General features: G+C 51.6%; 1 protein-coding gene across 4 annotated transcripts in view; it reads right to left on the bottom strand.

Moving 5' to 3' along the window:
• The window catches only part of GCNT4 (glucosaminyl (N-acetyl) transferase 4), a 30198-nt gene extending 25021 nt beyond the window's left edge, over positions 1 to 5177 (bottom strand). Inside the window, exon 1 of one of the 4 annotated variants that reach the window (XM_019728130.3) lies at positions 5052 to 5177. The gene's annotated coding sequence lies outside the window, so the exon portion shown is untranslated. Of the gene's footprint in view, positions 1 to 3514; positions 4026 to 4571; positions 4705 to 5051 lie in introns of those variants that run through there. The other 3 variants (XM_074328818.2, XM_074328820.2, XM_074328819.2) reach the window with 3 other exon arrangements.
• Positions 5178 to 8115: the final 2938 nt, after the last annotated feature.

Consider the following 8115-nt stretch of genomic DNA (forward strand, 5'->3'; position numbering starts at 1 on the left):
AAGCTTCAGCCTTTAGATCTCACTAGGAAAATTACCAGCAGATGGAAATGCATATAAAATGACATGTAAAGCAATGCAAATTAATACAAAACATACATCTCTAAATTGCTTAGGAAAAGTCTGTACGCCTTGACACTGATATCTTGTTTTGCTTCTCTGCACTCTGTTGAGCACCCACCTTATCAATTTATCACAGTTAATTTCATATGTCATCCAGCACCTGACACTTGTTGACATGCTAAGTGGAAGATGCCCCTGCCTGGGAGTCAGGCAAATGTGATCCTGTCCTTAACTTTGCCACTGTTTGGCTCTACAGCCTTGGACAGGTTCTCAAAATTCTCTGGGTCTCAGATTCTACATCTGGAAACGATGGCAATTACATCATCATAACAGAACCACCAGGGCTAAGGCTTACTGAGCAGTGTGCGCCAGGCGCAACGCACACATTGTACATGTATGTATGAGGCACATGCACACGTTGTGCAGGCATCAGGCACACATGCCTGCCTTGCGCACGCATCATGCATACATGCAGACCTCGTGCAGACACTGCATATGCATGACGCACGCATGCTGTCTTCACAACAGACCACGAGAAGGCACCATGCAGCATGCACCCCTTAGGTGTGGTGCCATTTCAGAGACCAGGAAACCAAGGCAGAAAGGTCAGGAAACTTGGGCCAGGTCTGAAGCGAGGGAGTAGCAGGGCCGCAACCAGGGTCTCTGAAGTCTCACTCCAGGGGCCACTCTTAGCCACACTGACGTTCTGTTGTGTGATTTCCATCTGTTTCTCCAAATCATTAAATTTGCCTGGTCTGTGAAGTAAAACTTCAAATTTCACCATTATAAGTGCTTCAAAATATTGTTTCAGTAAGATGTTGATGGTTTATATTATATGAGCTTGATATCAAAACGCGCGCAGAATCAGACATTTTTTACCTAATACTCCAAGAGAGGGAGGGCCCTCCAGATGTCCTGTGTGGTCAACCTCTTCTTCCCACTCACTCCATCCCATTCACACATCAATAAGTGTGAGGCTCTCTTATCGTAAGAAAGCCAGCTCTCTGTCCCACTTCTTACCTGAGGAGCCGCTTCCAGGTAAGTGTGATGGCCCTGCAGTGCACACCACACACACACACACACACAGGGACACACACACACCACAGGGTGCTCACTCCCACTACAGCTGGAGATCCAGCACGGCCCTGGTTTTCCTCCCACCTCTCCTCAAGAAGATAGGGGTTCTTTTCCAGGTCCACACCACTCCCCCAATCCACCCTAGGCTTAACATAACATCCCAATACAGATGACACCAGCTTCTTTGGAGGGTCAGCTGGGGGCTGCTCTATCCAACCACTTATTAAGTATTTCCACTTGTGGGGACAGAGTCCCAGAGAGCAGTTTCCAGGCTCTTGGCCTCACGCGGAAAGGTGCTGGCTCGGGTAATAGATGGCCGTCAGCTGTAACCAGTTAGCCAATTAGCCACCGATATAACTGCCGCGGCTGCGCAGGTTGGTGAGGGAGTTGAGTAGAGAGTTGGACGGTTGGCGGCCAGAGAAGCAGACAGCAGGTTGCTGGTCGTGTGACTCCAGCCTCCAGTGAGACTATAGTGGTATGACTCCCCTACCTATGGCTCCGTGGGTGTTCCTTTTTGGCCTCACCATGTCCTGCGTTCTTATGTGGGGAGCGGGAGCAGAGGCCCCGCAGACCGCCCTACACGACAAATGGCTCAGTGAGCAGGGTCCCCTGCACGACACCACTCCAGAGCCTTGAAAGTAGCTCAGACTTAACAAAACCAGACTCGTCTTTCCTCCTCAAACCCACCCCTCCTCCATGTTCCCTCTTGTAAAGAGCAGAGCCATCTACCCAAGCGCTCAAGCCCAAACTCAGCAGGAGTCACCCTGCACTCTCACACTGTACACAAAACTAGTCACCAGGTCACTCCAGAGTTGCCTTGAATCCACCTACTTGTGTCAACCCCACTGCCACTACCTCAGCCTAGACTGCCAAGCCTCTCAAAACCCCAAAACCAGCCCTGTCTACTTTAGGGGCTCCTCAAATCCATCCTCCACACAGCAACTGGAGCTTTGTATTGAATTTAAATCTCATCAGGATCCTTTCAAATGTGAAAGAGTCCTGAGGATCAATTCCACAAAAGGGCCCGAAGATCTGTCATCATCCAGCCCTGGTACCTGCTGACCTCACCTGGTGCCATTCTCCCCTCAGGTCACACTGGACCTTGAACAATCCCTGCTCTCCCCATTTCTGTCTTAGTGCACACCTTTCCCAGGGGTGAGCATACTCCCCCCTTTCTCTTCCCCTCCCTCCACTTACTTAAGCAGCTCTTACCCATCCTTCAGGTGAGTAGGTGACCACCTTAAATCTCCCCAATGAGCCTCCTGCCTACAGTGCAGCACATCTGTGACCCCACAGCACCCAGTACAGCCTGACACAATAAGTGCTCAATAAATTTGGCTTGATGAAGTGACTTTTCAATGACTTTTCAGCATTACATAATCTTACTGTCTTACTGTTTTTCTCCTGCCTTCTAGCCTAAAAAGGAAATCCTTTGAAGCTGACATAGTTTTCCTTATAGCATGTGGTGCTATGGTAAGTCCCGGGTCCCCAAGTCATACTCCCAACACTACCAGCTCCACTTGTCAATGATTCTCAAGGAAGAAAGCAGAAACTGGGCAGTGTCTGTATAGTCTCTACCTGCCTCTGCACCCATGACCTGAGTTCATGCAGTCAGTTTGATAACTATTTATTGCCTGCCTATTCTGAGGCACTTAGCATGGTGCCATCAAGCTCCAACTTTGACTAATTGCCCAGTTTATGCCATTCATCCCTATCCACCTCTCTGCAGACGATGTGGCATTTAGCATATAACTATAAACTTTGCCTCTCAAAGGAATGACTTCAAGTGATAAACAGGAGGAACACTTTTCCCCTACTCCCAAAGGAAACTCTTTTCAGGAAACAATGTCACACAACCTGATTCTTTAGCTATTGTTTCGCTGCAAATGTAAGTTAAGAGATGATTCAACGACATCCTAATTGGTCATTTCTGACAGAGAAATGGGTCCTTAGAAAGTGCAACATAGGAACTACTGTCTGCAATAATTCACTTACTTTTAAAGATTTTACTTCTTCAAGACACTATCAACAAAAGCTGTCAAAAAGGGCAGTTAGGTTCTAGACTCTTTGATAGGTGGTTTAATAGTAAGGGCATGTTTATGCATGTAAAATCAAAAGGAGTGACTTCTACGTCTACCAAATCACGTGGACACTTAATATTATCCATCCCCAACTCCCTTAACCTTCCAGTGTGTTGCTTTTCAATTTTTAGGACGAGAATAGGAAAAGACAAGTGCCGCAAGGCTAACCTCCCCTCTCCGCTTGTCCAGCCAGGGTGAAAACACACATGTTCCCCCAGTTACAACCACACGGAAAGCCTCCCCGAAGCCGGAAAGCATAGTTCTGAAATGTACAAAACAATACCAGCCACTCGCACCGTTAGCCTAAGTAACGATGGTAAACCGATTCCAGAGTCCACACCTCTTGGCTCAGATCCCCGAAGGCTCCCAGCCGGCCGAGGGAGGAGCCGCTGGTTCGCCAGGGTACGTGGCCCGCCAGCTCCGCCGCACACCAGCACTTGACCTTAGAAAGCGCACAAGACCTTCCCTGCCAAGAGCGCGGCCTGGAGGTCAGTCCCGCAGCTGGAGATGCCCCAACAATTAAGAGACAACCCCCCCAACACACCTTGTCCTATTGGAGAAGCCGCCGCAGCAGCAGCCCATTCCCGCGCACCTCCTCCCTCTCCCACCCACTCGCCTCCCGCCTCCCGGGGCCGGGGACGCCCAACTGTTGGGCAGCGTGGCCCGGCCAGGCCGGTCCAGGGCTGCGGCGAGGCTAGCGGGCGGGTTCAGAAAAGCGGGCGTGGGGACTCCGTCCCTGGGCTTCCCTCATCTGGGAGGGTCTGGGTAGCCCTCGGCCTAGGAGGACCGAGACAGCGGGACCTGGCCCCGGGAAAGGGTATGTCCGGCAGCTGCGTTCTCTTCGCTCGGGGAGAGTCCGGGGGAAACCCAGGTGCGGACGCTCTCGGATACTCCTGACCTTCCCGCTTCGCTCTGCCCTGGGGCCCCGGGTGCAGGCGCCGCGACCCGCGTCTCTCAGGACCCCCTCGCGCTGACACGCGCCGGCCCCCCTCTTTCCCAGCGCTCGCCTCGGAACTTTCCAGCGTCCGCTTGGAGCACGGCGGGGTCGCCCACGCGCTCCGCGACTCCATCTCCGCCTGCCGGGTGCCCGTGGCAGCCCCTCAGGACACCTGGAGGCCGGCAGGCGCGGGGCCAAGGCCGGAGCTCAGCCAGGGATCCCAATGCGGCTCCCAGGCCGACGCCTCCGCCCCCATCCCCGAGAGGGACGCGGCGCCCAAGTTTTCCCCGGCGGCAAGTGAAAGCCAGGAGGAGAGGGTCGGGTCCGGGCGTCCCCGCCACCAAGCGGCTGGGACAGGAGCCCCGCACCCCGGTCCCCGGCGTTCCTCGCTGGCCTGCGTGACCAAGTCGACTTACGAAAGAGAGCGGGGCAGCCCCGAACGCGGGGTCCCCGCGGCTGCAGAGGCCGCCCCGGCTGGAGCCGCCAGCTGCGCTCTGGGCTCCCGGCCCCTCTGCCGCGGCGGCGACTTGCTCCCGCCTTCACCGTCGCCACCTCGGCGACGCGCCAGACGATGGAGTTGCTCTCCCTCGGCCTTGGGTGGGAGACCTCCGAGCGGTCCCCGTGACGTGGAGGAGAAAGGAGGAGCGCCGCCGATGCGTTCCCGCAGAGGGAGCTCCGCGCGCCTTCCCTGCGGGGTCCCAGCTCCGCGCTCGGGACAAAGTTCCGAGGCGCGCGCCACGTCCCCTGCTGCCGCAGAGCCGCCCGGGTCTCCGCCGCTGCTCTGAGCGTCATCAAGGGTCGGTTCCCCCCAAGTTAAACAGATAAGAAATCCGAGGTCTGGAGAGCTAAGTGACTTGTCCAAAGTCGCTCACAGGGCAGTGACAAAGCAAACTTACATCTGCGAAGGCGGGGCTCTGCGAGGCTCCAGCCCAGCAGGAGTCTCCCGCTCGGATTGGTAAAATGCGGACAGTGTCCCACGCAGCCTGGAGCAATGTCATCTACGAGCAACATGAGAAGGTGGAACTTTATGCCCAATAAATAGGGTACAAACTTATTTTTCAATCAGTGCCTACACGTCAAACAGACACTAAGGCTTCGTCTTTACCCTCAAGCAGAGGTGAGGGTGGCTGGCCTTGTGGGCGCGGTTTCCGGTCCCAATCCTGCTCACCCCAAAATTGCAAGAAAGCACACACCTACGTAGCCAACTGGGCAATATCTACGACTCGGCCTCGGCCTTCATAGCGGGTTCTTGTGAATGTGCCAACTTCGTGGAGGGATGCTCGGAACTGTGCTAATAATGCCCGCACTCCTGACGCCCCCCGCGGCGCTCCCTTTCTTTCCCGGCCAGAGGCGCCTCCGGCCTTCCTTATGTGGCAGGCCCAGGAAAGTCAATCCCAGCTAGTTTCTTCCTTCTTCTGTCAGTCTATGTTGACTAGGACCTACTGTATGCCTGCTGGGCAGGTGCAGAGCCAGATAGGACCGGGTAAACCGGTTAGGAGCCCGCAAGGGATCCCATATTCTTTACTTCTAGGATCAAGAGTCTGTTTCCAGTAGTGGAGACTCTGAGACTACCCTGCCTTTTAAAAAATTCCATGTGCTCAGGAGAAGCAAGTATTACTCACTTTGCAGACTTATTTTCAAGCAAACGGTCGGTTTTGCAATCATCTCCTTTTTCCTAGTGGGACCTCCTTTTCCTGGAAGAGTCATTAAAGGTCACATAATTCACTCCTTGGGTGTCCCTCCCTGGCACATAGTGATGATGATGATGGTGATAAAAACAGCTAAAGCTTCTATTTTCCATCTTCCACCCTGTTCTAAGCAACTTACGCAGATTAACTCTTTCAATCCTCAACCTTATGAGTGAGGTGCCATTTCTATTCTGATTTTACAGATTAGGAGAGGAAGTCAAATGAGGTGAAATAACTTGCCAGTAAGTGGCAGAGCCAAAATTCAGACCCAGGTGGTCTGTCCCGGTGTCCATACCATTAACAACTGAGGAAACCGAGGCCTCCAGCACTGGAATCCAAATGACCCACCAGCCGTCCATCAGCCCAGCTCACACCATGGAGTTTCCAGTTATCTCAAGGAGTGCTATGAAAATCCACACACACACAATCCCTCCCAAATAGGCAGAGTTTATTATAAAGTTGTTATCCATTCACTCACTCGCTCCACTGTCTCCACCTCCCAGATCAGCCTTTTTGTCATAAAGCAAATTGTTTCTACGATGAGACCTTAAAAACCCCTTTAACGTAAAGTCTGTAAACTTCGTTTTTAGAGCATTCTCTACTCAGGCCATACTTAGCTCTTTCTGTCCTCTCTACCCACTGCCTTCGGTTAGTCCCTTCCTTCCCTTGCTCTGATCAGCACCCCAGGTCTTCAGAAAGCAGTTGCCCAAGGCTGGATGGTGGCCCAGAAGGCCTCTGCTAAACACGACAGCATGCTTGAAACGGGAGGCCAAATGAATCCCGGGCTGTGTTGTCTACGCCGCTTAGCCAGTAGATGACATAGGACTTGGGTCAGAGAATAAGCGTTTATTGTCAGAGCACCGCGGGTCTGAGAAGGCAGCAGGTTAACACCTCCAAAAACTGCCTTAACATTCTCAGACCGGCTTGGGGTTTTTAAGGGAAAATCTGGACGTTCCTCCAGAGGCTACGTGATGGTTCCAGGGGTCTGCATGGAGCCTTTCCTCTGGCCATGTGATTCTATGGGGAGTCAGCAACCCAGGAACAATGATGGGATTAGCCTGGTAGATTGTGATCAAATAAGCCTAAGGGTATTAATCATAAATTTCAGGGTAATTTTCTAAAATGGAACTGGATGGGACAGGGGACATTCCGAGCTTAAGCCACTGGGGGATGATCTATTGTTAAGCTATAGGTAGGCCACGGAAAGGTGAGGCCAGGCACATGGAGAGGCCTCTACTTTGGGCCCTGCCTTCATGCGCATCGTTCTCAGGGTATTAGTTTCTCAGGGCTGCCCTAACAAATTACCACACACAGGGTGACTTAAAACAGCAGAAATGTGTTCTTCCACAGCTCTGGAGGCTAGACGCCTGAAATCACGGGCTTGGCAGAGCTGCGCTCCTTCTGAGGGGAAGAATCTTCTCCTGTAGCTTCTGGTGGTTGCTGGTGATCTTTGGCACTCCTCGGCTTGCAGCTGCATGATTCTATTTTTCTGCCTCCGTCATTGTATGACCTTTTCCTGTGTTTCCTCACTGTCCAGATTTCTCTTTAAGGAATACAAGACATTGGCTTTATGGCCATGCTCATCCAGTATCTTATCTTAACTTGGTTACATATGCAAAGATAGAATTTGGACGCTATTCAACCCAGTACAATTGCCAAAAGTCACTGTTAATAAAAATGTATTGCTTGAGTTGAGGATGCAAAGAGATATAAATCACAGTCCCTGCCCTCAAAGAAAGACACTGTAGTTATAGAGGTAGTCCCTGCACCCAGAACCTAACTAACCAAGAAGATGGGAGATGCTAAGAGCCAACTGACTAGGCCAAATGACAAATCACAGGCCAAATGGCAGCCATGTTCGAGAAATTCAGCCAAGGGGATGCAGTCACTGAGGACACCATAAAAGGATTTCATTCCAAGGGGCGGGTTAGCCAAGCATATCCTTTAAGGAATGTAGGAAAAAGCTAAGATAAAAAGGAAAAAAAAAAGATAAGTAAGGAGGGCTTATCAAAAAGCACAGCTCCAAGGAGGGAGGTGTGTGTGGCAGAATTTTCTGAAGTTTCACTGCAGAAGTGAGAAGCTGAAAGGATGCAAATACCTACCGTATGGAATATAAGAACATAGTGAATTACTTTGGCTATAACGATGGTATGCTGTAATGTCATAGCAATTAGCATGCTTTAAAGTGCTTTCTCCTTTCATTGATTTCATTTGGTCTTTATGATAATCCTGAGTGTCATCAGAGAAAGGAAAGTCATATCTTATAACCATG

Source organism: Rhinolophus sinicus, chromosome 3 (genome assembly GCF_057876585.1).
Source record: "Rhinolophus sinicus isolate RSI-liver-muscle chromosome 3, RSI-T2T, whole genome shotgun sequence".
Classification (NCBI taxonomy): domain Eukaryota; kingdom Metazoa; phylum Chordata; class Mammalia; order Chiroptera; family Rhinolophidae; genus Rhinolophus; species Rhinolophus sinicus.